Here is a 27,451-nt window from a genome sequence, read left to right as displayed (position 1 = left end):
GCATTAAAATATATACCCACGTCAGTTACTACTGAGTTTGGGGGCATCCCTTCAAACTTTGTGCCCAAGGCTAGCACCTCACTCTCATCACCCAGCCCAGTCATGATTTAGTGGACTCTCTGTGTACCAGGCTGGCCGCCTGAGGCCGGTGCTCAGAGCAGGTGGACGCTGGGGAATGCAGAGCGGTTCCGGTCGGTCGTAGCCAAAGCAAACAGTCTCTAAGAAACAAAGCTACTGGAGAAGAGGAGGGAGGAGCAACACATTCCACAGGCAAACAGGAACTGTTTCCAGAAGATTTATTCTTTTGGATTCTTGGCATTTCTTCTTTCTCCAGTTCTTCGGTAAGGAAATGCATGAACTGATTTCCAGGGGATCAACTGTGACTTGCGCCTCCCCAAGCTTGCAAACAGCCTTCCCCTTTGTTCCGTTGTGAAAGGTACAGAGATTCCATTCAGAGGAGCTTAGCTGTTCAAGGAGAAAAGTATTTCCCCTGAAGCATCTCTCCTCCAAGGCTTCTATGAAATCCTAGCACTGGGTCTGGAACTGCCTGTGGGGCCCAGCCTTAGGGCTTCTGGATCAGGGCAAGATCTCAGGTAGCTGCGTGCGTCTGGGAAGCCACAGGCCTGTGAGCCCTGTCTTAGTGCAGCTGGACGTCTGCCTGTCCAGGGTAGGCAGAGCCACTAGAGGCCCTGTCCCCTCTGTGGGGCCGGTGGCTGCTGGAACCCTTCAGCCACTCCCAGGAATCCCACCTGCCTGGACCTGAAGGACAAGGCCTGGGAGTTGAGCCGATTCAGTAGGAGTTCTAGATGAGTTCAACTGTTTCAGACAAGGGGAAAAAGAGACCAAACGATTGAACTTCATCCCTTCACCCAACTTAAGAAATCAAACATTGCGGATATGAATCAAAACACCCCTTACACGACTTAAATGTCCGCCCTTGGGAGAATGGATATAGAAATGCAGGCATGTTTGAGAATATTCTACAGCAGGTAAAGCAAGTGAATCAGAGCTGTGTGTGTCATCACAGATAAATCTTAAATACATTGTTGCCCTTGATTCTTTCTATGGTTGTTTCCTGGGCAACTGGAAGGGACTTGCTCTAAGAGAGCGCTCAGCTCAGGACAGGACCTGAATATCCCCACTTTCTTCTCTTCCTTTTCTTCCTCCTTCCTTTCCTGTGTTTCCTCCCTACCCCCTACCTCCCTGATTCTCTTCTCTTGCCTCCTCCAATCTTGGGTTATATTCTTTCTGCCTCTCCTGCTTCTCTCCTTTTCTTTTCTCTTAATGGGAGAAGCCTGGGGGGAGGGGTGTGGGAACACAGGGAGGTGTGTGTGTGTGTGTGTGTGTGTGTAAGTGGTTAATACCCAGCTTGGACCAGAGGTGCCATGCACACACGACTTCGTGTCAGTTCTTTATTATCCCCACTTTAAGACTGGGAAAACTTAGGCACAGAGAGCTTGGAAATTGGGCCAAAGCTCTACAGTTAAAAATAGCTAAACCGAGACATGAAGTCGAGTCAGAATCTAGAATCTGGTTTTTCCCACCTCCCAACACACGGCCCAGGGCACAGCCTTTTCCTCCCTCCTGCCTTTTCTCTCTTCCTTCACCAAAAATGTCCCATCTTGCCTACTACTGCCTCTACCAGTCTTGTTGCTATGCCTTGTTATACATCTCGAGAATACCATGGGTTAGGGTTTATCAAATGCTCTCATGAACAAGATTTTCTTTGGTCCTAAAACCCCCCTGTGAGGAATGTGTGGCCAACACTAAGACCACTCTGTAAGTAAGAACCAAAACTCAGAGAGCCTGGGGCTATGCTGAGGGCCATGTAGCTGTGGGCTGCTTTTCTGTCCCTGAGTCTGAGTCCTGGCTCCTTGGGTCACTCTGCTTCACCGAGACCCTCTAAAGCCAGGAGACTGCTTGAAGTCAAGTGCTGGTCATTGGAGATACATGATGTGTGTGAAACCAGACCCTGTCTTTAAATTTTGATATTTTGTTCATCAGGGATTTGGGGGGCATTAATTTTGAGTTGTTGAACTATTGCATCAAGGTGTCATTTATGTGGTTTATGTGATTGCTGGGGTTATCCGGTGCCTTTAAGTTTTGCCCTGGACGTGATGCCTCACTTTCCTCACCCTCATCCCAGCCCTGTCCTTACTTGGTTCCAGAACCACGCTGTATCTGTTTTTAATGAGAGGAGCATGTGCCAGCTGGTTTTATAACAGTGCAGCCTGGCTGCCTTCTCTGACCCTTCTCCATTAGTTTGGTTCAGAGTCTCACTTGCCCAAGTCCTCTTCTGGGAATTCTGTCTGATCAGAGTGATTTCGTGGATGCCAGTGAGGACCTGAGTCCTTGCTGCATGGACAGTGATGTCTCAGCAAGAAAAGGCCCACTTTCTTCCACAGGGCCCTGGCTGTCAGTAGATGCCCAGTGCTTTGAGCTAGGTAGAATAATGAAGTCTTTTTCTGGGAAGGGACTGTTTGGGAATAAACTTCCATGGGTACCTCCTCCCATACCCGCCAGCCCCCACTCCCGGCTGTTCACTGTTAGGGAAATAGAAGGAACAGCTTGATCAGGGTTTTTCCTAGAAAAGCCCTTCGATGGGCCCATTATGGAAAACGGAGCTGTTTCTGTTTTCTTTGATTAATCACAGTGTCCTGTTTCCCAAAGCAAATGTGGCCTTGGGTCTTCCAACATACACAGCCGCAAAAGAAGGACAGTGGCTCCCTGGAGCTTGACAAGGACCCCAAGACTGGGGTAGGGGATACGTGTAGTCCTGTCCTCAAGGACTTGGCTCTTTGAGGAAGCTCAGGTTACCCATTTCCTTTGTGTTTTTCTGCCAGTGTGAACAGGAGAAATATTAGCCTTTAAAGATTTCTTTATAGTTCCTTGAAAGCTGGTGGGATGAAGTCAGCCAGAGAATTATATAACAGTAAAGCTCATTTAAAGCAACAGCATCTTTCTAGAAGGCTGTGGCGTTTCATTCATCAGTTTTTGTCACTAATTAGAAATAAAAAGATACTAATTTTGTGAGGGGAAAAAACAGAGGACCCCACCACACACTCCTGCTCCCTTCCTTTCTGTTTTTTCACTGGAGGGATACAATTGCTCAGGTGTTGATTAAAACAGAAAATAGAAATCCTCCTTCAAGGAAGACAAAAGGAAATCAGTTCATTAACCTCAGGCAGTCATAGCATTCTTAATCTTGTTTGAATTCAGAAGGGGAAAAAAAAGTAAAGAGAAAAGCTTTCTAAAGCACTTGTTTATTTTAATTTGAGAGTCCTGGGAATTTTATCAGTATTCAACTCTTCTCTCCTTTGGAAGAGAGGGAGAGAGCCCTCTCTTTGCGGCAGGGAAGGATCCCACCATTGGGATTGGGCTGCTCCACTGTTGTATGTGGTACGTTCTACCTCTCAGAGGGCAAGAGGGGGCATTACCGCAGCTGATCGCCACACTCCCTGCATTTGCTTTTGTTTTTCTTCCCATTTTAGAGACAAAGAAACTGAGGCCCAAGGATTCTGTGACTTGCCAGGCATCACAGAGCTCAGCTGGAGACCAGATTCTGAGATTCTGTCACTGTCTTTGTAGTCACTGGCGTCACGGCCCCCTCCCAAGAAACCCCATCTCCTTTCCTGTGTAGCAGGGTGACTTGGCCTTCCAGGGGACATAGGGCAAGGTCTGCAGGTATTTTTGGTTGTCCCAGCTGGGGGAGGGAAGACAGGTGGAGGTGCTCCTGGGCTCCTAGTGGTTGGAGGCCAAGTGTGCATCCTAGAATGCGTGGAAGGCTCCAGCAAGGAAGCATCCGGCCCCACACAGCCGGGCAGTGCTGAGGCCCGGAAACCGGGGTCCACAGTGGGCTCCGTCGCAGAGGCAGCTTCCAGCCCCCCGAGTTGCCTGGGCGTCCTCTGCTCCGCCACAGTCTTGGCCTCCCCTCTGGGACTGCCACAGGAGTTAAAGCCGCGTCCCCCGTGCCCTTTGGCGGTGGCCAAGAGTCCCCCGCCGGAGCTGATGGGTTTCTAATTTCTAGTCGCAGGGCGTCTGGCTGCACTTCGCAGCAGGCCGGCTGGCAGCAGCCCGTGGTACTCGGCGGCCTGGGCCTGGGGCTCCGGGCTCCTGGGAACCGGCCGGGCGGGGCGGAGGGGGCGCGGAGCACGCGCTCTCCCCTTCCGACCCAGCCGGCAGCGGCAGCCCCTGCCAGAAGATGGCCTATTGAACATTTCCAGGAATAGCACTGCCAAGCCTGTCAACTGCTTTCTTGGAAATTCACTCAATCAGGATGGCGGGCCTCCAGCCGGGAGAGCACAAAGCCCGGCCTGGAGCTCGGAGCTCCGAACCGGCAACGCCCGGCTGCGGGCCGGCCGCCCCGGCCCCCTGGGGAAGGGGAGCTGTGCTCGCTGGCCTCGGCAACCCCGCAGCTTCTGGAGTCGTCCGCAGCCTTTCTCCTTCTCAGTGGCGAGGGGAGCGGTCACACGTCTCTGCCAGCCTCCTGCGACTCGGTGACCTTCACATGCTCGCTGTGTTTGTTCAGACCCCAGCCGGCGGGAGGGCCACAGGGCTGGGGGGGGGGGGGTATGAATGGTCAGAGGGGACCGACCTCAGCCTCTGGGGGAGCTGCGGCCCTCGCCCCTCCTGTCAGCCTCGCTCCCGAACGGAGCCAAAGGGTCCTCAGAAAGGGGGAGGATTTTCTGCCCACCCCTCCCAGCACTGCCCCCCAGTCACTCTGAAGATGCGGCAGGTAAGAGGCAAAGATGTGATGTGGAAAGGAAAACCCTGTGGTTCACCCGCTCCCCCTCCCCCACTGCAGAAGTAACCTTTTCCCTTAACAGAGGCCTGACATTCCTACTGAAGTTTGACAATCCACCCCCAACCCGAACTCTCTGACCTACAGCCTTTTCCAACTTTTGGGGTGTCCCAGCGGCTGGCAGGGCTGGGGGATGCCCCAAGAAAGTCAGCTGCCCTGAGAGGAACAGCTTGAAAATGTAAGCAGCATATAAAAGCAAGAGATGAAATCCTCTTTCTTGTTTGGGGTGTTCAACCCCAAACAAGGGTTGGTTACTCGCCTTTTTTCAATTATGAGTTACAAAGCTTATCATGGAGTAGGTACGGAACATTTTTTTATTTCCAAGAACCACTGGCTCACAGGACCAATGCTATTTTAGGAACACACTGGGCTTCAGTTAGTTGGGGGTAGGGTGCCAGATAGGATATCAGATGTCCAGATAAATTTAACTTTCAGGAAGATAACAAATTTTGTGTGTGTGTGTGTGTGTGTGTGTGTGTGTGTAAATATGCTCCAAATATTATTAGCTGTTTATCTGCAGTTCAAATTGACCTGGGCGTCATGTGTTTTTATTTATTCAACGTGACATTTTACTTGGGGGTACACTGACATAGTTGTTAAATTAATATCAGGGAACATTCAACACAAGGGAAAAACCATACCAGTTGCCGGGGGAGGTGCTGGGAAGGGAAGGAGGAGGGTAGGAAAGAAGAAGGAAGGAGAAAGATTGGAAAAAAGGGAAATACACATTGTGAAGGAGGAAAAGGTGGAAGTGAAAGAGAAACAGGAAGTGCTGAAGAGACAGGACAACACGAACATTTCTGAAGGGCCTAAAATGCTTGATGAATTAGGATTGTTCCATAGTGTCATTTCCCTGAGAAATACTGCTTTTTTGGCTGCCTGTTTCGCCTGGATCTTCTGCTGCTTTGCTCGATCAGGTAAAACCAACACTGGCCACTCAGGAGAAACAGGTCTCTAAGCTGGGGTGGCGGCAGCTGGACCAATATTACCGTGGGGTCAGGTAGACACAAACCTGAGGCTGTATCCTACCCCCAGACCCATACCCCCAACACCAACACCCACACCTACCTTGTTGTCCTTAGTGGAGTGGGGATTTTGAAATAGGTCTTTCCATAAATTCCAGTGGGGAGCAGATCACAAAGACCAAATGTTCCACCTTATCATGACCCTATTCCAGACACATGCTCAGGCTGTGTCCATGCAGAACTTTATCATTACAACAACAACGAACATTTACTGAGTGTCTACTCTGGGCCAGGTGGGTGGGAGTTGGGGGTACTTTATATACATTATCCCAACTGGCCCACCCTGATGTAGATTTTAAGTATATGTATATTTTTAATCTTTTCCTACTGTGAGGGAAGAAATCATGACTGCCGAAAGTTAAGCTGTTGACTCAAAGTCGGTTGGTGGGTGTTGGGGCTGAGATTTGCCTCAAGTCTGCCCGACTCCCAGCTCACGATTCATCCCTGCCCCTATGATCAGACTGAGGGTTCAAATCCCAGCTCCATTATTCCCTAGCTGTGTGGCCTTGGGCAAGTAACTTAATCTCTCTGTGCATGTTTCATTGTCTATAAAACGGGGATAAAATGGTATCTATCTCAGTGAGCTGCTCTGAAGATTTAAGGAGTTAGTACATGTCAGGCCCTTAGAACCCGGGACTGACTCCCCTGACAGCATCCAACGCTTCAACAATTCTGTGAAGTAGCTAATGCTATTATCCTTTTTTACCTATGAGGAAGCCGAGGCCCAGAGGGGCTAATTAACCTGTTCAAGGTAAGTGGGAGAGCTGAGTTTCCAAACGCAGACAGACTAATTCATAGCCCATACTTGTAGATTCTGCCTCCTATCTGTTTACTTTTATGCATTCATCTCGTGGTTTCTGGGTTTTACCATTGGGACTTTATGCTGGTAGCATTTTTGTATACTTAATAGCTGTGAAGAAGGTACGGGATCTTCCTTACAACTACCAAATACTCTTCCTTCATAATAGAATTACTCAGAAGATTCATTTTTTCTGAGTTTCCTCCCGATCACTGCTTCTTCTTTTTTTTTTTTTTTTAAAGATTTTATTTATTTATTTGACAGAGAGAAATCACAAGTAGATGGAGAGGCAGGCAGAGAGAGAGAGAAGCAGGCTCCCTGCTGAGCAGAGAGCCCGATGCGGGCCTCGATCCCAGGACCCTGAGATCATGACCTGAGCTGAAGGCAGCGGCTTAACCCACTGAGCCACCCAGGCGCCCACCGATCACTGCTTCTTGATAATGACTTTAGTAGTAAGGCTAGGCAGGCTAGGCCAGGCTGAGGTGCAGTAACAACTAAGCCATGAAATCTCAATGATTTATCCCAGCAAAGGTGTATTTCTCCCTTATGGAAAGTCTAAGGATGCTTTGTGTGGCTGAGGTAGACAGTGGTGGAAGACAAGATCTACAGAACCTTGAGGGCCTTGTGACCTGTGTAAGGACTTTGCTTTTAACTCCTGCTTTCAAAGCTCCATTGCCTCCTTATGGCCTTCAGGACTTGGTCCTGCCTCCTCACATACTCCCAGCCCACACACACCTCTCAGTCCCCGACAGCGGTGGTTCTCAAACTTGGGGGTACATCAGAATCCCCTGGGGGCTTAACGTCAGATTGCTGTGGTCCCCCCACAGAGTCTTTTGCTGGGGCTTAAGAGGCTGCAAATCTAACAGGATCCCAGGTGACGGTGATGCAGCTGGTACTGGGGCCACACTCCAGTCTGGTGCCACAAGCTCCCTCTCACTTTTGGGCCTTTCTGCTTCCCCAGGAAAGTGTGCCTGGATGCCTGGAGAGTGCTGACCGCATCCTTTGTGAGGCCCAGCGCAGAATGAAAATACAGGCCCCTTGTTTCAAAAGTAGGAAAGAAAGGACAAAGGTAAAATATAAAGCTTTTCTTTTAAAAATATTTTATTTTTCATAAAATGTAATAAAAACAGTAGTGATATATGAGTAACAATATGGCCAAAACATATTTTGATGTCATAATTTTTATAATATAATAAATAATATGGATTGATATGATATCAAGATTTTTCTGGTTTGTTTTCCTACATATTCATTCATTAGGTTGTAAACATTTTTACTCTCAGCAGTTTCATTTTCAGTTCATGCAATGAAAAGTGATGTTAGTGGCCGTTGGTAAATGCAAGGTCACAAAAACGTTTTGATAAATTTAATTTTGACAGTTGAAATCAGATCTACAGAGGCGACTATGGCTGGGGCAGCATATTTTATAGGCTGTGACAACACTGGGATACATTTTTCATAAATTATTTTGAAATATGAATTTTAGTACATCTGGAGGTAATGATGCTGTGGAACCATTTTTCTAAAAAGAGTTAACTCTTCATACAAATCACTTTTATGTTCTGAATTTAATATATGAATTTATATTATTTGTAAATAATAAATTATTTATAATATTATGAATATAATAAGTAATACTAGTCAAGTAGTATTATATTATTGAACTCGTGTTAATTATATGATTTTTACATACAAATTTAATATTTTAATATTGCCATTTCCTCTGACGATTCCTGCAGCTTGTGGAGGACATACAAGAAACCAAAAGCAACTTCATGATTTTTATATAATTCAAAATGTCCTCTTATGCATTCTATCACTGGATTTCAAATCCAAGGAAAATTAAGACTATCTTCCTTATTATTGTTGGTTTATCTGAGACTTTCTATGAAGATAGTACTTTATTATTCTGTTGACTAGGACCATCTTTATTTTTAAAATTTTTATTTTTTAAAGATCCTATTTATTTATTTGACCAACAGAGATCACAAGTAGTCAGAGAGGCAGGCAGAGAGAGAGGAGGAAGCAGGCTCCCGGCAGAGCAGAGAGCCCCACGCAGGGCTCAATCCCAGGACCCTGAGATCATGACCTGAGACAAAGGCAGAGGCTTAACTCACTGAGCCATCCAGGCGCCCCGACTAGGACCAGCTCTAAAATTAATTTCCATATCCCGGCCCATGGATATTTGGTCTGCAATGCTGCAACTGTTTTCAAAGCTAGAAATTCTAAATTCTTTGAACAATGTTAATAACTCCTGGATATCCATTATTACAACGTCATTGCAAACACTTATTCTGTAATACTTTGCTGACAGATTTGCCTACCTGCGTGCCAGAAGACCCTTAATGTTTGCAGGTGCTCCAGGGACCGGCTCTGGGGACGGACACGCAAGCCGCAAGCCGGTTTTCTGGGGTGCATCCCAGGGCGGCCCCTCCCCCACGGCTGCCACCGCTGCCGCCACCTGTGGCAACGGGTACTGCAGCTACTGCTCGGTTGCTGTCAACCCCCAGGGCTCCTGCCAGCCACAGGGGTGCCCACTGTCACCTGATTACGGGGCCAGCCGCTGGCGCTGCCCACTGGCCTGCGTGCAGGCTGGAGTCGGCCCATGGGTCCACTGATGCCTGGCATAGCGCCTCTCCATACTTGCTTACTCTCCCGTGTTCCTTCTGACTTCACGAATTCAAAAATAAAATGATAAAGAATATCCAGACTATGACAAGAGAGCATTAAACCCACCTAGTGTCCCTTCTGAGTGGGCTCCCTGAGACTGTCCAGGGTGCACGCCCCTGGAGCCTGACCTGTTCCTGGATGGAGTGACTTCTGCCAGGGTTTTCCCATGGAGCATATTGTAGTATGTTAATTCTCTGACAGTGTGGCATCATACATTATTTGGTGTCGTTTTTCCCCACTAGGCAGGGTCAGCAAACCAAATCCAGCCTGCTGCCTGATTTTGTGATCTGGATTTATTGCAACCCAAAGCACCCACTTGTTTCTCTCCTGCCTATGGCTGCTTTTCTTTTTCTTTTTCTTTTGCCTTTCTTTTCTTTTCTTTCTTTTTTTTTTTTTTTTTTTTTTTTTTTTTTTTGAGTTAGGTTTTTCTTTCTTTCTTTTTATTTTTTTCATTATGTTCAGTTAGCCAGCATATGGTACATCATAAGTTTTTGTGGAAGTGTTCAACGATTCATTAGCTGCTTATAACACCCAGTGCTCATCACCACACCTGCCCTCCTTAGTGTCCAGCTCTCGGTTACCCCATCCCCCCACCCCCCTCCCTGCTGTAGGCTTCAGTTTGGTTCTGGGAGTCCAGAGTCTCTCATGGTTCCTCTCCCTCTCTGATTTCTTCCCATTCAGCCCTCCTTTGCCCTGATTTTCTATTATACTGCCCGAGTTGAGTCATGCGACAAGGAATGTTTGGCCCACAAAGCCTAAAACATTTGCTCTCGGGTCCTCTAGGGGATGTTGCTGATGCTTGCACTATACTGTAAAATTTCGGAAGGCAGGCATCATGTCTGTCTAGAACAGTGCCTGGCTTATAGAATAAGCTCAGCCAATATTTGTTGAAAACAAACAAACAAGCAAACACAATGAATACATGAAGAGCATATTATTTTTAAATGAATTTAGTTTATCTTTTATAAAAAACCATGTAAATTTTATTTGACTTCGTTTTTTGGCTGTTTTTATATAAAAATTATGGTTAAAATTACCTACCCTACTGCGAAACGGACTCTCCAAGGACATTGTAAGGTGTTTGTCTTGTGGCTTGGCATACCCCCTGAGACCCCACGACACACCTCAGTCTGAAGGAGCACACGCACTGAATATCATTCATCACTTAACAAATATTTATCGAGCAAAGCACAGGGTTAGGCAATATGACAAGAGAACACTAACTCACACTTGTGTCTTCCCAGTAGACCTAGAGAGCCTACAGACCAAAGAAGAAAAGACCAGTGAACCTGTTCTACACAAAGGCAAATAGGTAACGATTCGATAAAAAAAGTGTTAAGTACAGAAGGAAATTTCTGGATTGAATGCTTTGCGTTTTCAGAGTCAGGACACATTCCTTTCTGCTGTGAAATCAGGAGAGGCCCCCTGCCAGTCATTCTGTTTGGTCTCAGATCCAATCCCGTCCTGCGCTTTGCTCAGCCCTGCAAGAAGCTGACTCCTGCAAACTACATTTCTCTGACTGCCCTGCCAACTGGCTGCAGCTGGAGTCAGTAAGTGGGAGGCCATAGGGAAAGACGGGAGGGCTGGAAGCGAGGAGAAGCCAGGATATTTCTCTCCTCTCTCTCAGTCTCTTCTCTACCTGTCCAATGGAAAAAAACAATAGTATGTTTTCACAGGTTTGTTTGTTTTTTAACGAGAATTAAATGAGTTAAGGCATGCAAAATGTTTAGCCCAGTAGCTATAAATGTTTTATACCCAGTAAGTATGTAGTATAAGAAGCCTTCAAAGAATAGAGCTACTATTGCTTTTAGCCTTGCTAAGGGACATGAGATAGAGTGCGGTGATCTATTAGTAATGTCTGCTAAGAGTGCCATGGGGAGAGGAATCCTTTATGGGAAGATTATTTACCAACCCTGAGATTTTGGAGCTGTATCATGGAGATAGATTTGTTGGGTCTGGCAAATGGACTGACAGATTCCACATACTGGAGACAGACTGAGGTAATGGGAGAAACCTAACAATTGGAATAGTGATATCAAAAGTCGGCAACCCATGAGAAAGAATAGGTCTGGGAGGCAAAATTATGGATTCATTTTTAGACAAAAGTGTTGGGCTTTTTCCACTTACAAACAAACAAAAAAACCCAGAAGAACCACAAGCCGATGATACACTTGAGGATACCTCAGCAGTTGTGGTTTTTTGAAAGAGATACACTTACATGCAGTGAGTTCGCAAAGAAAACCATCTCAGAAGTGACATATTAAGGCCTCATGGAAAATTGGAAAACCATTCAGGAAACCATAGCAACTCCAGTTACTGGAGTGTGGTCTCCTCTAAAGAGGAAAAACCATTGTTCTGTACTTAGCAGTTCTTCCCTGCTTAGGACACGCTCTGTCTCTGCTTCCCTCTCTTCCCTATTTTCTTCTTCCTACCTGTCTTTCTCTTTATTTTTCTGGGCCTTGCTTTCGTGCTTTCCAGCGGGGCCACATGCTTAGCCCAGGCTGCCTCACAGTCTCCTCTTTAAGTCCAGCCCACATCAGATGTCTTTAAGCAAACAGTTGTGGCTGGCACGGTGGTCCCCCAGTGCAGAGTGTGGAGACCCACATGACTCAGACAGTGCTGTGTAACTGGTTTCACGGCCAGTTTGGTGTTGACATGGTGAGTGAGTTGGAGATGTCACTGAGATCTAGGTTAAGCTACAAAGTAAGATTGGGTCTTGGTGGAGAGCATCGAGGATATATTTAATTACGCCTGCTGTTCTACATCTCATATGAATTTGATCATTTCAGATCAAAATCTGTCCAAGGTTTAGGGCAAAGACACCAGAAGTTATTTATGAAAAGGGCAGTTGTTTTAATGGAACCAGGAAGTTAGACAGTGTGTGGCTGGAGGGATTTTCTTGCTGTCCTTTATAGGGACTTGACTGATTTCTTTTTTTTTTTAATTTTTTATTTATTATTAACATATAATGTATTATTAGCCCCAGGGAAATAGGTCTGTGAATTGCCAGGTTTACACACTTCACAGCACTCACCATAGCACATTCCCTTCCCAGTGTCCATAATCCCACCTCCCTCCCTACCACTGTCCCCCCGCCCCCCGCCAGCAACCAGGACTTGACTGATTTCTTAGAAGAACAACTTAGAAATCAGTTTGGAAGGGAGAGTGTGATGAAGTTAGGGTTTTCTTACTGCCTTCAGAGCTTGAGAAAACAAACAAAACAGCCCAGCCCTCTGTGATTCTTCTCAGAACTCTTCAAATCCAAGATAATCCATCTTCACTTTGGAACATGATGGACCCAGAGCTTGCAACACACATATTCCAAGGATAAGCTGGTACAAACTCTTTTACATGTGTTGCTTTAAAAAGAAAGAGAAGGAGAAAAAAGAGGAGATGGAGAAAGAGAAGAGCAAAAAGTTAAAAGAAAAAAGCTTCATGTTTCAAAAATCTATTACTGATGAGGACCAAGGGAGCTGCTTGCTCTTAAAATCCCAGGTGAGGACAAACAGGACAACTCTTTATGGACAACACCAGAGAGGAAGTATGTATGATTTTGTTTTCATCCTCAAGGGAGAAGCACCTCAACATGCAAAGTCTTTTCTTAAAACAAAAATAATAAATGTCACAGACACAATTGAAGAAGTGGAGAATTTTATTTCGTTTTATTTTTAAAGATTTATTTATTTATTTATTTGACAGAGATCACAAGCAGGCAGAGAGGCAGGCAGAGAGAGGGGGAAGCAGGCTCCCTGCTGAGCAGAGACCCCCCCCCCCCCGCCCCGACGTGGGGCTCGATCCTAGGACCCTGGGATCACGACCTGAGCCAAAGGCAGAGGCCTTAACCCACTGAGCCACCCAGGTGCCCCAAGAAGTGGAGAATTTTAAATGAAAGAAAAACAGCCTGCATCCAATCCTCTCACCATACCCCATTATTATATAAGTGGTTTTTTATCATCGTTATTCACAGGCATAAGTAATTTTTATGCCATTGTCTTCTGAGGCTGTTTGGCTCACCTCGCGGAACTTCTGGGCCTAAATACTATCTCTAGCACACACAATCTACATGACTCGACAAGCTACTTATAAACTCTATGGGCCTCGGTTTCCTCATCTGAGCAGTAAGGATGAGAATATTAGCTACTTGAGGGTTAAATGGGATACCTACAGAAAGGCTGGTTCAAGGGCTGGCACCCAGTCACTTGTAACCGCTACGACAATTCATCATGAACTGAGTCAGTTTTGTCATCCCGGGTCAGCTGGGGCAGGGTCGTTTGGCAGATGAAGTCTGCATTTGCCTCCCTGTTTTTTCTCTCTCCCACAGTGAGGTGATTCTGAGTCCTCTTCCACTAGCTGCCTCAGCCCCCACTCAACCCAAGATGGAAGCGTAACACACGTTGTCAAGTGAGCACCCAGTAGGTGCTAGAAGGACGCACACGAAGATGTGGGAAAACACAGCAAGGATGCCAGCGGGTCCCACAGAAGAGTTGTTGTGCTCCAGTGCACGCCACATGCTTCATGGGCATAAGCCAAACCAGCACCCAGAAGGGGGGCCATGAGGAGAAATGTGTTTCTCAGGAAGGTTATGGGCTGAAGTGTGTCCCCAGAATCATATGTTGAAGGCCTAAACCCCAGTCCCTCAGAATGTGACTGTATTATTAGATTGGACCTTCAGAGAGGTAAGTAAGTTAAAATTAGGGTGGGCTCTCATCCAATTTGAGAGGTGAACCAGAGAGAGGAAATCTGAATCAGGGATGGATGCACCCCATGGAAGGTCGTGTGAGGACAGAGCCAGAAGGTGGCTACCTCCAAGCGAAGGAGAGAGGCCTCAGAGGAAACCAGATGACACCTTGATCTTGGACTTCCAGCCTCCAGAACTGCAAGGAAATCAGTATCTGTTGTTTTGGCCGCCGGGTCTGTGGTATTTTGCTGTGCAGCCCCAGAAGACATATATAGTTACATAACTTTTAAGAGCTCGGGGTGGGGGGGTGCTCAGCCTTGAGAAGGAAGGAAATTCTGACCCATGCTACAACACAGATGAACCCTGAGGACATGACACTAAGGGAACTAAGCCATCATAAAAGGACAAATACTCTGTGATTCCATTCAGATGTGGTATCTCAAGTAATCAAATTCACAGAGACAGAAGAAAAATGGTAGCTGCCAGGGGCCAGAGCAGGGAATAAAGGGGAGTTATTATTTAATGGGTACGGAGTTTCAGTTTCACAAGATGAAAAGAGTGCTGGCGATTGAGAGTGGTGATGGCTGCCAACAGTGTGACTGCACTTAATGCCAATTGAAAAGATGGTTAAAATGGTGAATTTTATGACATGTGTATTTTACACAATAAAAACTTAATTAAAAAAAAAAAAGCTTAGGGGGCTCCCAGGCTCCCACTCTTCCTAAAGTTCAGTCTCACTGAAATCTTGGCTAATTGCTGTTGGAGAGACGAAGGGAGGGAGCTGGAGGAGGCGGAGGGAGCGGGGCAGACAGGACTCAGGGCTAGCAAGACCAGCTTCCTTTTGCTGCCCCCTCAGAAATGTGCCTGCGGACTCCGATGAAAGCTCTCCTGGCCTCGCCAGCATTTGAAAGCCAGAGCTGCAATGCAGGCCCAGCATCCTTGCCCTTGTCAGTAATGATAATGGAGGAGAACATGATTTCCAAATGGGAGGCTGAAGTCCCTGAGGTTTTTGTTTCTGTTTTTTGTGTTTTGTTTTTTTTTTTTTTTTTTCCTTTTAATGCCTTTTTCCTCTTGTTTCTCAGCAACTCCTGGGCCTGCTCTTTATCCCACACAGAAAGAACACACATTCTCAGCAACGGTCAAAGCACCTTTCACTTTCTCCCACAGCAGCAACCCATCTGAACACATCTGAACAGCCTTTCCCTAAGGGATGGGTTCCCATGCCAAGCCAAAGACCTAAGGAGTTTGGGCCCTTGGTAGCTGCCCACTGTTTTGGTTTGCGCTAAGCGATATGGTCCTCCCTGGGGGACCCCAAAGCACCACACCCATGGAGTCTGAGAAAGGCATGTGGTCCAAGCTCTGTCTCTATCTTTGTCTGTCCTCTGCCTTGAGCCCCCGGTGTGAACCCTCCAGGTGTGCCGTGTACTCGCTTCAGGACCTGTGAGTCAGAAACCTGTTTCGGTTTCTCTCGCAGCTTACCTTCTCCACCCTGGGGTCCACTGAACAAAGTCAGAGCATACAGACGGCCCCAATCTGAGGGACATCCTCCTACATAACTACCCTTGAACTGTTCAAAAGACGTCAGGGGTCATGGAAGATAGCTAAGAAGCTATCCCAGACTGAAGGAGACAAGATACAACCCATGGTAACCTGGTTCTGGACTGGATTGTCTCGCCATAAAGGACATGATTGGGACAATTGGCACAACTCAGCTGAGGCTGAGGACTAGACTGCGGCAGTACAGCAGTGTTTCTTTCCTGACTTGGATGGAAGCCGACCCACGATTACACAGAACAATGTTCTTGATTGAAGGAATCCCATACGGAAGTATTCAGGGACGATGTGCCATCAGACTGGTGATTTTCTACCAAATCTTTAGGAAAAAAGGTAATTCTTTGTACACTTCTCCAGCTCTTCTACATGTGTAAGTTTGTCTCAAAAGAAAAAAAAAGAGGAAACGGTGTCATGTTTGGTTGGGATGGAGGCCATGGTCGCTGAGCCTGGTTTTCAGGTGTTTTTAAGCACGAGCCTGAGAACTTTGAGTTCAAAAAACCTTGAACTTTAATCACCTCTAAGAGAACTCCTAGAGGAACATTGGTGGAAATGGGATGGAGGGATATCAGAGGAACAAGTTTGTACATAACCTTGCTACTTGGGTAGAAGGACTCGAGGTGATTTCATGTGCAAACTTTTAGGTGTGTGTGTGTATGATCAAAACCCTTTTTTTTTTTTTAGTGCAAATCACACGGTACAAATGGTTTATGACCTCACAAACTTAAGAATGTCCTTCTACATCATTTTTAAAGGTTAACTAGTAAGTATCCCCTTGAATGTGAATCTTAATTTAGTTTACAAATCCCTGCTGGGGTTGGATTTGACATTTCTTGCTCCTCTCTCCATGCCTTAGATTTTTGGCTCGTATTGTGCCTGAATGTGAAAGGGGGAAAAAAAAAAAAAAAAGGAATGACTTGCCAGTTTCTTTCTGGGAGGACTTGTGTTAGTTCCCGTTTTCCCACGAATAGAATAGGGCAGTGAAGAGGCAGTTTCCAAGAGTGTTTAAGATCACAATTCTAAACAGATGGGCTGGGCTCAAATGTTGACCTTCCTCTTACCAGCTGTGTGAGGTTAGGCACATTAACCCATGTCTCAGTGCCTCAGTTTCCTCATCTGTAAGATGGGGGGCGGGAATGAAGAGTATCCATTTCACAGGGTTATTGAAGGCATAATAAGCTGTAGGTAGCTGGCATACAGTAAGTGCCCATTGGTGTGGACCATTGTTAATACGACGAATAAACGTAAGCGGCAACTTTTGAGGTCTGCAGAAAGCTAGAAAGACATCAAATTGGGCAGTCTCCTCCCCAGGAAGGGAAATAGTCCTGTGTTGGTGGCAAGCCGTAATTATGATGGAAAAAACCTTTTCCAAGGTCTGGAGCTGACGTGTACTCCTTGTGACATTTTAATCTCTGAGTAATAGATTCCATTGCCTGCAGAGCTGTGATTTTTCAGTTTATTGCTTTTTCCTCTTCTCTTCTCAAACCTGGATTCCTCCTCCTCTCGGCTCCAGCCTGTCTCCAGCAACCATGAACTGTTTCTGGACAGCCCCCGTGGGGGAGCCAGCTTCTGTACCAGGAGGCCTGAAGCCCCAGCGTTGTACGCTGCCCTCCTTGAGGAAAGAGGAGGGAACCAACCGGGTGCTCCATCCACTGTGTCACCTTTCATGCTGGCGACAAGGGGGCAAAGCAGATGCAGCACTGAGACAAGGACAGCCTCAGCTCTAGGATTGCTGCGCGGAGGGGGGAGGGTTTCCTGCTCGGGCTGTGGAGTCCGTGAGTGAGCCCAGCTCAGGTTGCGTCACTCGCCCGCTCACTGTGTGACACCTTGAGCAATTTATTTAACTTCTCTGAGGCTTAGTTTCCTTCTCTCCAAAAGGAAAGGGGTGACAAGAACACTGGTGTGAAGTGTTGGGAAGACTGGATTAAATGACATATATCAAGATAGATAGATTCATTTATTGATTTATGTATATATATATATATATATATATATGTATGTATGTATGTATGTTGGGGGGCGGGGGTGAGAGAGTGCGCAAGAGCTGGGGGAGAGGCAGAGGGAGAAGCAGACTCCCCTCTGTGCAGGGAGCCCGATGCGGGGCTCCAGCCAGGGCCCTGGGATCATGACCTGAGTCAAAGGCAGACACTTAACTGACTGAGCCACCCAGGTGCCCTTAAATCACATACATAAAGTAAGTATATGGTATAGCATTCAGAGCACAGAGCTTGCTCACTAAATGAATTAGTGCTGTTGTTTTATTTAGAGTTGAAAAACCTGAAATTCAGGGTAGTTATAATTATTGTTGGATTTTGCAGGTGAGGAGCACCCCCCACCTTTGGCAACCCGTACACCTGTTAGTGCTTTTCCCACTGCACAAATTGGCTCACCCTCTGGCAAAGACTACCATTCCCCTGCTGTTGTTAGTAATAGAAATTTTAGACGGGCATAAGGAAGTCCATTTCCCAGCATCCCATGTGGCTAGGTGTGGCCACGTGACTAGTTTGGCTCGTAGGATGTACCTGCAAGTGCTATGAAGCTTCCTGGTTAGGTGAGTACAAGGAAGGCTTTTCCTCACCTCTCCCTTTCTTGAAATGACTGCATGGACTTTTACATAAGGAGGATACAAACTTCTGTGTTGTTTAAGCCATTCGTATTCTGGGTCTCTGTTACAGTAAGTTTACCAAACCTTCGCAGAGAGGGAGCAGCTGGGTTAATAGTAAGAGGACCCCGGCTAGCAGTCCACAGACCGAGGTTTCCTGGCCCTGCCCCTCATTTGCCACACGACCAAAACATTCGCTCACTTCTTCATCTCACGACATTTAGCTGTCAACTGTAGGAGACATTAGCTATACAGAGATTAATGGACACAGCCCAGAAACCATGGAATCTACCTGCAGTCTTGGCGCCGTTATGCGTGTTAATCCTTGAGGAGACTATATTCTTAGAGAGGATGCAGATTCAGTTCCAGATGTAGCCCAGGGCCCTTAGGTAATTTCTCCACAGGATCCAAACCTGCTATGAGTTCCAAAAGGGGCTCCAAATCTGTTCACATACTTATAAAAATGCTCAAAACTATCATAACTTAATAGTTGCAAGTCCTTGGCAAGACACTGAACCTCAGCTCCGATGGTTCAATGTCAAATGAACATAATGGTACACAGAAGGTTACATGAGGAAACACATGTGGAGTACTTAGCACAATATCTGACACTTGGGAGACACTCAGTGAGAGATGATGACGGTGCAGGCTTGACTCCTGGCTGCTCTGTGAAGTGGGCTGTGGTAGGAGCTTGCCAAAAAAGGCCCTCTGAAGGGTGCTTATCACCGTTTCTCTGCTCTCCAGAGCTGCCATGAGGCTTAAATGAGGTTGTGTTGATTTTGTTTTTTTCTTGTTTTAAAGATTTTATTTATGTCTTTGACACAGAGAGAGCACGAGAGATCACAAAGCAGGGGAAGTGGGCTCCCCACCAAGCAGGGAGTGGGATGCGGGGCCCAGTCCCAGGACCCCAGGATCATGACAAGAGCCAGAAGTAGAGGCTTAACTGACTGAGCCACCCAGGCGCCCCAGGGTTGTGTTTGTTAAACTACTTTTCCAAAAGGGTGATGTGGTCGGTGGGGTCAACATTCAGACCTGCAGCATTTCACACGACCTGCCTCAGTCTCTCCGACTGCTTCCCTTGTCCTTGCCAAGATCCCGTCTGATGACGGCTTCCACATTGCACTCCATTGGTGGTGTTGCTGAGAGTTCGTGTTATTGACTGATGATCACGTAGTCCTGTGTCCCTTGGGATCTACCTACATACACAATTAATCAGATAGATTTCAGGGAAAAAAAGTCTCAATCTAATCATTACAGTATGTGGTCTCTGTACATTTGAATATTCCTAACATGAGATGGATTTTTGAGTTCTAAAATACTGACTCTCAATGCAAGATAAATCTGTATCTTTATCTATCTATCTGTCTGGATTCTACAAAGTGATGATCCTTATCCTGACTTTATAGATGAAGATACTGTGATCCGGAAAGATCATGTAACTTTTCCCAGAGGCGAGGTCTACCTGGAGCCAGGTCTACCATGACGCTAATGAAGTCTAAGCTCGGGCCTCTCACTTACATGAGGTTCTTTACAAGACCTGGTATTGATTTTGATCCATGCCTTTGTATTCTTTTTCTTCAGGAGCTGCCCAAGTTATACAAGCTTTAGGCCCTACAAAATCTAGACCTGTCCCTATAGGGTCACAGAGATGCTAAGTACCAGAGCCAGAATTTAAACAGAAATCATTTGGAATTTTAACTGATTTTAAATTCACCATAACACTACATTGTAATTTATTAAACTAGTGCTATGACATGTAAGTTTGTGCCAATAGACCAATAATGGTCTATAAGATTGGGATTGGGATCTACCAGTGGTATGCCCATGTGATAGACTGGATACATTTTATAAGACCAATTCATTGATATCAGTACTTCCTAGTACTGTTTGAGGCACTATGCTATGATAAGGACCGTAATATCTTGGTTTTATCTGACATGCAGTGATTGCATCCATTTTTCTTATGGGACAGAATCATCCCTTCCATTTTACAACTGCTAACTGAAGGCATTTACAGTTGCCAAGAAGCACACATCTTAACGAGAGAACTGAAGTAGAGAATGAGGGACGTGACTGTGGGCACATATGAGACACCTTTGGGCCTTCCCAAATATGACTCTGTGACATGATGAAGGTACAGAGCAGCTCACCTTCAAAATGTGAGTGATTCCCCACCTGCCTCCACTCTGTCTGCAGCCAGAGAACTCCTAACTGATCTCATTCCTTCCCCCAGACCTTCCAACCTCAGATTCCTTCGTTCCACTCCCCTGGATCCCCGTCTTTCAGACCAAGGATCAGGCATCACAGAGGGATGTGGAAAAAGGGAGATGGTCCCTCTCATCCAAAGGTACAGGAACGTGAAGATGGAAAAGGATGCGCATGGCTGCTTTTTCCCTCCTGCGATAACCCGGGTCATTTTTGATGCTAATGTTGCAACATGAATCTCCTTTTTGGATGGTTAGCCTGAGAACTGTGGGATTCTTCCTCCCTCTCTCATCTGCTTCCACAGAGTCTATCCTGCCTAATAATCTCCATGCATGGCTTAAATCATCTCCAGAGTTTCACTCACTAAAGAAAAACAAACACACCTTGAAGTTTCTGATTTCCCCTAATTCAACGCCAGGAACAGCGCCATCTCCACACCTTCCGTATCAGGGTCTGTCCTTGTATTATCAGTAAAATGCCATGCAAGAACAGTGAAAACTCTGCCTCACATTCAAAACAGATCGTGTGGTTGGTTTTGTTTTTTTTTTCAGTGTTCCAAGATGTAATGTGCATCACACCCAATGCTCCATGCAATCCGTGCCCTCTTTAATACCCACCACCAGGTTCACCCAACCGCCCCATCCCACTCCCCTCCAAAACCCTCAGTTTGTTTCTCAGAGCCCACAGTCTCTCATGGTTCATCTCCCCCTCTGATTTCCGCCAATTCACTTTTCCTTTGTGGTCTTAAAGACAGGGAGATGTTGTCCTTATCTCTTGAGACTAGAGATAAGACTAGTTCTGATTTTTCCAGGAAAGCAGGGTGAAGTTGGGTAAAGAGATGGGCAGAGAATGAGTCAAAGTATCCAAGTCCTGTGCCAGTGACTCTGAGCTTGGCAAGGGTATGTCAAGAAAAGGCAGACAGGCTTGGGATGGTTAGTAGGTGGGGAATTCCGTGAGGGCATCAGAGGAAGCAACAGCCCCTCCCCACCCAGTCCAATGTCCCCTGGTGACCCACCTATGAAGGCGGTGTTGCTCCCTCACTCAGAATCTGACACAGAGCTATTCTAGAATGTACCATTTTCCAAAACAGCTTCCAAGGGCTGATTTCTGACTATTTTGAGAAGAAGGCTTTGACATTCCAGACCATCTTCATTATAGACAGACCAGCAATCTTTGTTCCCCACCTTTTGAAGATTAAAAATTTTATCAATTAATATAGAAACACAGGGAAAAATTAAGATGAGTTTATAATAAAAAGAAATAGTCTCTTATCCTACGTCTCCCTACCTGATCCTTTTGTCCAGAGACCATTTCTCTCTCTCTCTTTTTTTTAATTTTAAAGTTTTACTTATTTATTTCATTAGTTTTATTATGGTGGTTCTTGCTAATGTGCTATGTTGCCCTTTCATGACTTATCAGCTTTACACTTTTGACTTTGAGTTCTTGCCAACAGGTGAAGAGTTTTGCTCCCTGGATCCCTCCTCTAACCCCCTGACCCTTAACACACTCAGGTCACTGTTCTCAGTTCCAGCTTTTGTAATTTAAAACACTGTAATTGAATTTCTAGTTATCTCATTATACCTTACCAGTTGAAACCAGTTCTTGCTAAGTTATGCAAAAATTGGGTTGGGGGTTAGTGAAGAGGACAGATACCCATAGGTCAAAGAAGCTGAAGAGTAGGGCTTCAGAAAAGCCATGAATAGGGAGGGGTGTTTTAGGAATCGAAGGTTGTTCTGAGAATTATTGCAGTGTCTCTTTAGGGCACTGCCCAATATGAATTAATGAAGATTCTTAATTTACCAGGAAGAGTAAGTCTGAATGGCTTATAATGGACCATATGCTCACCCATTGGCTAGAAAGTGTAGGACATGTATTGATACTCTCACTAAGACTTTATGCATGGGGGAGGAAAAATGACCAAAGGAAAACTGAGGTGCTCTTACTAGAAGATGGGGATAAGGAGGCTGGGTGCTGTGCTTCTTGCTTTGTAACATACTGTTTAGTAAACAGTCATTCTTTCCTTCCCGTAACCTCCCCTCCCTGCCTAACATCTCTCATCTGAATCTGTAGCTCTACACTAACAACAGTCATAATATTTATAGTCTTTGCTGTGCAGGCTTTGTCTTTTGCTGGTTTTAAAAATGAAAATCATTAAGCAGTCCTTTTTATTTTTCTGGACGAAGAGTAATGCATTATGATAACATTCATCTCAGTCTTTTAATTTTTCCTGGAATTTCTAATTGCCTTAATTTTTTGTATTTTCTGCCTTTATCATCTGCTTATGTTCCTAAAATGTCTCCAGCAAAGGACCTAGTTTATAGACACAGTATTTCCTCAGAGACCTCCTCTTGGGACTCTTCCATTTGCCTCCTATAATTTGGACTGATTGCCTTCTGGGACTGATAATTAGCTGGTGTTTTCCTTCTCTTCTGTTCTCTCTAAATCGGACTCACCATTCCCTGGATCTCATGACTTCCTTTTTCTTGATTTACTTCCCCGTTTTACTGGAGCACATCTTCTCTAGTAACTCCCATGTGAACAATGGATAGGAGGTAAACTTCCTAATCTTGCATACAACAAAATCTATCTTATTTAATGACATTTTATCTGGGATAGAATGCAAACCGAAGACCATATTTTCTTCGCTTTAAAGGTTGTGTTCCATTTTCTCTCAGCATCTGCTATTGGCGTGCCAGTCTTTCTCTTTCTCGGTCCTTTGTAGATGACTTTTTTCTCTCTCTAAAGTTTTAAGGGTCTTTTCTTTATCATTGGTGCTCCGAAACTTCTTGAAGATGTGTCTGGGAGGGAACCTTTAAAATTCACACCTTTCAGCATAGCTATTCTCATCCTTCCTCTTGGGAAACACGTTGGTATTAAGTTCTTTCTCCCCTTTTTCTGTTTTCTCTTTCTGGCACTCCTGCTGGTCAGACGTTGGATTTTCTGCACGCATCTTCACGCTGCTTTTCTTTGTCTCTCAGATTTTAAGGAACTCCTACCAAGTGAAGGAGACAGTGGTGCTATGCAGCAGGGCACACGAGGTGAGATAGCTCACTCAACAGCTTCTAGCTCTCCTTCCTCCCCAACCAGTCTGGAAAAGTAAAACTTGAGCTTCGCAGAGCACTTGCAAGCTGGAGCTCAAGTATGCAGCCTGCACTCTTCCAGTCAACATGTTCTAGCAGAAGTGGAGGCAGAAATGATCAACATGAGGCAGCAACCGTACGAGGCAAGGCGGGCTCTTCTGATGAGAAGAGTGGTAGGGGTGTTTAGTTCCGGGGTGCCTGGAACCGCGCCTATCTCCTCAGGTCTGCTCTGGGTGATCAGAGCTGGGGATCAGCAGCAGTAACTGCCCCCTCTTCCTCAAGCAGCTAGAGTCTTCGGGCTCTTCCCCTGCTGTACTTCTAGTGAGGCAGCACTGAGACCTGGTTCTTTATCCTTCTTCAAAGTTCTGTGAGCCCCCCAAGATCCTTTAACAAATCTCTTTCGGCTTGAACCGGCCACAGTGGGTTTTGTTGTTTGCATCTAGAAACCTTGGCATGGAGATATGAGCTGGATACGAGGGCAGATGAAATGAAGACTTCCCTTACCTGAAATGAAAGCAGTGTTTTGGGGGCGCCTGGGTGGTGCAGTGGGTTGGAGCCTCTGCCTTCAGCTGGGGTCAAGGTCCTGGCATTCTGGGATCAAGCCCCGCATCTTCCCCCTCTTTCTATGCCTGCCTCTCTGCCTACTTGTAATCTCTGTCTGTCAAATAAATAAATAAATAAAAGCAGTGATTTTATAGGATGAATGGCAACTGAGGAGAAACTTTCAGGATGAGTAGAAGTTTACTGAATGGACAAAGGTAGCAAGAGATTTCAGACTGAGGCACAGAAGTGAGAGAGCGCATATATATTCATTTATCCCTTATTCATTCATTAAATTTTCACCAATACCCACTGTGTTCTAGGGATGGGACTAGATTCTAGACGTACCACAGTGAGTAAGATGATTGCCATGATTACCGCCCACAGGATGTTTATATATTTTTGAATTGTGCATGCAGATCATGTTAACCTGCAACAGTTTAGATATGAAGGCAACGATAAGCGAACTATGTGCCCTTTGCACATTGAGTACTTGCCTCTTGGGAGTTGAAGGAGAATTTGCTTTTGTACCTGCTTTCCTACAATTAAGTCATGGTGAGATAATCCTCAGAATGCTGGACACAGTTAGTTCTATCCAGGTGAAATGATTATTCTTTTCTGAAGAAGTTGGATAATCTTGTCTATCTTACTTGACCAATGTCCAAAGTGATATATGTTTCCGCTGCAGAAAATTAGAGCTAGAGGACAGCCATTGAAGATAGAGACACAGCATGCTAGTAACGAGACCAACTTTTTCATGTCAAATCTCATGGGGACAACAGTCCAATGGTGGAAACTTGAAACTACTGGAGATGGCCATTATCACTGCAGGCCTTGTGTCCTGGACTCCAGATGGCCAAGCCCAGTCATGGCATGATAGCCCCCCAAGGACATCACATGATAAGTGGGGCTGATGCTCTTGGATCCAAGGAAATCTGGGGCCAGCCATTTTCTGTGTGGTAATGATTCCTTACCCTGAGGCCTTGGCGGGGATTTTGATTCATTAATGACTTGAAAGATAATGTCCTTTTCTGATTTTATATTATTGTCTATAGTACCAGATTCCATCCCTACTTTTCCTTGGCTTTTTCACTCCTGGGAATTGGCACAGTCACATGTTAATGAACGTTAATTTATGGAAACTGGTGGGGAACCAATGGCCATGGCTATCCAAAAGGCAAATTCTGGATTCCAATAGCCAGTTGGAGAATAGAATTTTCAAAGATTTCATTGCAGGGATATTTTGTGAAACAGATCTAAAATAATAATAATAATAATAATAATAGACATTTAAGGAGTGTTTTCTATGTGCCAGTAGCTACGTTAAGCATTTATATCCATTTTCTTTATTTTTATTTTTTTAAAGATTTTATTTATTTACTTGACAGATAGAGGTCACAAGTAGGCAGAGGGGCAGGCAGAGAGAGAGAGGAGGAAGCAGACTCCCTGCAGAAAGGCCGATGTGCGGCTTGATCCCAGGACCCTGGGATCATGACGTGAGCCAAAGGCAGAGACTTAACCCACTGAGCCACCCAGGCACTCCAAGCATTTATATCCATTTTCACCTATAATCCTCACACCATTACCATGACATAAATATTCCTATTATTGCCATTTTAAGATGATGAGGTTGGGGATGCTTAAGTAATTTGTTCAAAATGAGGCAGCTTATAAGTGACAGAGCCAAGATTAGAACCTATGGCAGTGAGATCTAAGGCCTGAGCTCAGAACCACTTTACTCCATGTCTCCCTTGGAAAGCAGGGTTTTTTTGTTCTAATAATTTGTCTCTATTTGACATCCTTTCTCACCCCAGGGATAGAGCTTGAACAAATCTAAAATTTTCTTAAGCCAAAGTTTTAATGAAATTATGAATTGAACTTAGTCCAGTTAGTTTCATGTGTAGGCATAAATCTGAAATGAAGCATTTCCAGCTCCTTCTCTGATTGGTCTGATGGGCATAAATTTTTCATAAACTTCAAAATTTATAACTCTAAAATATGCAAAAATTGATGCCTCTAAAACAGTTTGGATTTTAACTCAATAAATGAAAGAAAAAGCCGAGAAGCATCCTTAACATTTAAATTGCGAATATATATCCTCTTCAAAGTACCATAACGTTGCAAGGCAATGCTTTACAATGCTTCGTGATGACCCACTGGCGTTGCTACTATCTTAATACATGCATTTATTGCCAAGATGTTGAGATGGCATATTACAGAAACTCAGCTGGATTTCGATCTTTAAAAATCTGGAAGTGACGGAAATGGTTTTCTGGATTTAAGTGAGAACATCCTCGCTGCTAAAACAGTTAGACTCGGTTAGACTTACTTCTAGAACTGCATTACTAACACATGGAAATGGCATAAATTCATTGCTAAACCATCTGCAGATGGTAGGGCTTTTTTTTTTTTTTTTTTTTTTTCTTTCTTTCCCAGTAAGCCCCCGGGCGCCGTGACAGTGCTCTTCAGAACAAATGGCATTCAGTTCTGCACTGTCTTGGTCTCTTACGCGGCACTGTCCTGCTCCTTGCACTGGGCTCCTAGTTCTGGAAAATGAAGGTGGTTTAACTTTAGTGAGTGCATCTTGAAAACTGACAGCTCTGCTTTCCGGTGAAAAATGGCTGGTTTTCTACCCTGGCTTATTTGGCAGAAGAACAAGCAATTGCGTGAGTCTGAAACAAAGTGACAGACCCGTGGCATCACAGACTCTGGAGAGCCGAGAAGTGCAGGACCATCCAGGCCACACCTCGTCTGCTGTCCCCTAAGGATGCTCATTTTCTGCACTCGGGCTGAATTTTCCAGCATGAAGACGCCTACCACCCTGCAGAGACAGTTCCAGCAAGAGTTTACAGGGCACCCTCTGTGTGCCCGGCTGTGTGCTGTATGGACTGGGGATTTGGAGGCAAACAATCGTTCTCCTGGTTCCTGGCCTCATGGAGCGGATGGTCCGGGGCAGCGGGAACGGCAAGTGAGCAAGTAGTGATGGTCCCCGGGGGTGTTTAGTTGCGCCCTGTTGCTGAAGGAGGGATTGCCATCCTCAGGCTGTAGGGATGGCTGAACACATCCCACTCAACACTGGACGGGGGTTGGGGGGGCGGGAGGGCGGGGGCTACAGCAGTTTTGGTCACATATATGCTCACCGCCTGGGGGAGGAGGACGCCACAGGTCACATGAGGTCACAAAAGGGTTGCACTGAGAGAGTGAATCATCAGGGCTGTGAGAGACAAGCTTTGCAGTATCAAGAAGGTAGGGTGCGGGGCACCAGGGTGGCTCAGTCAGTTAAGCGTCTGCCTGCAGCTCAGGTCAGGATCCCAGGATCCTGGGATGGAACCCTGCCTGGGGCACCCTGCTCAGTGGGGAGTCTGCTTCTCCCTTTCCATCTGCTGCTCCCCCTGCTTGTGCTCTCTCTGTCTTACAAATAAATAAGTCTTAAAAAAGAAAAAGAAGAAGGTGGGGTGCCCTTGCTTCCTTCAAAGATGTGACTGGCTTGTTTGAATAAT

General features: G+C 45.6%; 1 long non-coding RNA gene across 7 annotated transcripts; it reads left to right on the top strand.

The window, feature by feature from the left end:
- Positions 1 to 201: 201 nt before the first annotated feature.
- LOC123393292 lies at positions 202 to 17,470 on the top strand. 7 transcript variants are annotated; one of them, XR_006608044.1, is made up of 8 exons: positions 4,545 to 5,718; positions 7,587 to 7,694; positions 10,540 to 10,607; positions 12,545 to 12,790; positions 13,617 to 13,971; positions 15,056 to 15,860; positions 16,209 to 16,287; positions 17,038 to 17,470. It is a non-coding gene; the product is annotated as an uncharacterized LOC123393292 (long non-coding RNA). The 7 variants fall into 7 exon arrangements; XR_006608043.1 differs by lacking the exon at positions 4,545 to 5,718 and adding an exon at positions 202 to 341 and having other exon boundaries at positions 13,617 to 15,860; XR_006608046.1 differs by lacking the exon at positions 4,545 to 5,718 and adding an exon at positions 3,510 to 4,496 and having other exon boundaries at positions 13,617 to 15,860.
- Positions 17,471 to 27,451: the final 9,981 nt, after the last annotated feature.

Source organism: Mustela putorius, unplaced genomic scaffold (assembly GCF_011764305.1).
Source record: "Mustela putorius furo isolate JIRA1106 unplaced genomic scaffold, ASM1176430v1.1 tig00000788_pilon_pilon_pilon, whole genome shotgun sequence".
Lineage (NCBI taxonomy): Eukaryota > Metazoa > Chordata > Mammalia > Carnivora > Mustelidae > Mustela > Mustela putorius.
Note: the sequence above shows the minus strand (reverse complement) of the source record. Positions and strands in the feature narration are given on the sequence as shown.